Source organism: Arachis duranensis, chromosome 4 (assembly GCF_000817695.3).
Source record: "Arachis duranensis cultivar V14167 chromosome 4, aradu.V14167.gnm2.J7QH, whole genome shotgun sequence".
Taxonomy (NCBI): domain Eukaryota; kingdom Viridiplantae; phylum Streptophyta; class Magnoliopsida; order Fabales; family Fabaceae; genus Arachis; species Arachis duranensis.
In genome coordinates, this window is record NC_029775.3 from 30653121 (window position 1) to 30655190 (window position 2070).

A 2070-nucleotide genomic window follows, 5' to 3' on the forward strand; every position below is an offset into this window, starting at 1 on the left:
GAGAAGAAGAATCTGAAGGAGAATCTGAGGATAACTTTGAGGAAGCTCTAGATCTCAACATGGATAGAGAAGTTCACAACCATGAGAGGGATGATGGAAACAATGCCATTCCTGAGAGGAGGGTTCTTGGTTCATACAAAAACCCAACCTCTGGGAATTGTGGTAGCAGCATTCAGAAACCACCCATTCAGGCCAACAATTTTGAACTCAAACCACAGCTAATATCACTGGTGGAGGATCATTGTTCATTTGGTGGGAGTGCTAATGAAGACCCAAACCAACATCTCACAAAATTCCTGAGAATTTGTGACACAGTGAAGTCCAATGGAGTCCTGGAAGATGCTTATAAACTGCTCTTGTTCCCATTTTCACTTAGGGACAGGGCAGCTAAGTGGTTGGAATCATTCCCAAGGGGGAGCTTAACAACCTGGGATGAGGTGGAAAGCAAGTTTCTGGCACGTTTCTACCCTCCACAAAAGGTCAATAGGCTTCGATCTGAGGTTCAGACTTTTAGACAACAGGATGGTGAGACCCTCTACGAGGCATGGGAGAGGTTCAAAGAATTGACAAGGAAATGCCCACCAGACATGTTCCGTGACTGGGTGCAATTGCATATTTTCTATGATGGACTTTCTTATGAATCAAGGAAGGCTGTAGACCATTCATCAGGAGGTTCATTGAACAGGAAAAAGACTGTGGAAGAAGCCATTGAAGTGATTGAGACAGTGGCTGAGAATGAGTATTACTATGCTTCAGAGAGGCACAACACTAAGGGAGTCATGGAGCTGAACCATGATGATACAATTCTAGCCCAAAACAAGGTGTTTGCCAAGCAACTAGCAGAGCTCACCAGGAAATTAGACACAAAGCAAGTGGCTGCAATACAAACACAAGATCAAGAGGAAATAAGCACTGAAGGAGGTGATTGGGAAGAGGCCAACTATGTGGGAAACCAACAAAGGCAATCATATGATCCACATTCCAACACTTACAACCCAGGATGGAAAAACCACCCAAACTTTGGGTGGAAAAACCAGCAAAGCCAACCACAAAACCACAAACCTTACAACCCAAACCAACATAACAATTCCACATACCAAAACTCCAACCAAAGATCATACCAAGCCACACAAAACACTTACTCCCAACCACCATATCATGGCCAAAATAATCAACCTGCCCAACCTAATCCAAACCAACAATTTCAAGATCAATTAAACAGGATAGAAGGAAGGTTAGTAAACATGGGTCAGGACATAGGTGAGTTGAAAAGCTTTAGGGATGATGTGAGATCAACCTTAAGGAACCATGGCGAAAAACTCAAGTGGATGGAGGCTCGAGTAGGAGAATTATCTCAACAGGCTCCCAAGTCAACTGCAGTATTTCCTAGTGACACAGAAAAGAATCCTAAGGGGGAACAAAAGGGAGTGAGATGGGAAGAATGCAAGGCCATCACCATATTGAAGGAAGTCTCAGAAGAAGAAGGAATCAGACCCTCAGAAAAGGAGTCAGAAATCTTGAAAGAAGGTGTGGAAGAAGCTAAGCAGGAAAGTGAAACTGAGCAAGCCAAGGAAATGCAAAAGGAAGGCATGCTGGAAACTTACCAACCAAAAGCACCATTTTCTCAGAGGGTAGGAGGAGGTGAAAAAGGGAAAACATATTCAAGGTTTTTAGAGACATTTAAGTCTCTCCATATCAATATTCCCTTTTTTGAGATCCTCCAGCAGATGCCTACACATATCAAGTATTTGAAGGAATTGCTGAGCAAGAAAAGAGTTTTGAAGGGAGGACAAACTGTAATCATGAACAAAGAATGCAGTGCACTCATCAAGAAGGACATAGTCTCTAAGAAAACATACCCAGGAAGTTTTCATATCCCCTGCATCATAGGGGAAACAAAAATTGACAGAGGATTCTGTGATCTAGGAGCTAGCATAAATGTGATGCCTCTGGCTCTTATGAAGAGGCTACAACTGAATGAGGTAAGATCCACTGATGTAATCATACAACTGGCTGACAAAACTCAAAAGCAAGCTGAAGGGGTAGTTGAGAATGTGTTGGTAAAAGTGG

At 42.8% G+C, this 2070-nt stretch overlaps 1 non-coding gene across 1 annotated transcript; it reads right to left on the minus strand.

Annotated features, from left to right (window-relative positions):
- Positions 1–485: 485 nt before the first annotated feature.
- LOC127747138 (small nucleolar RNA R71) lies at positions 486–589 on the minus strand. The gene has a single exon (XR_008008942.1). It is a non-coding gene; the product is annotated as a small nucleolar RNA R71 (small nucleolar RNA).
- Positions 590–2070: the final 1481 nt, after the last annotated feature.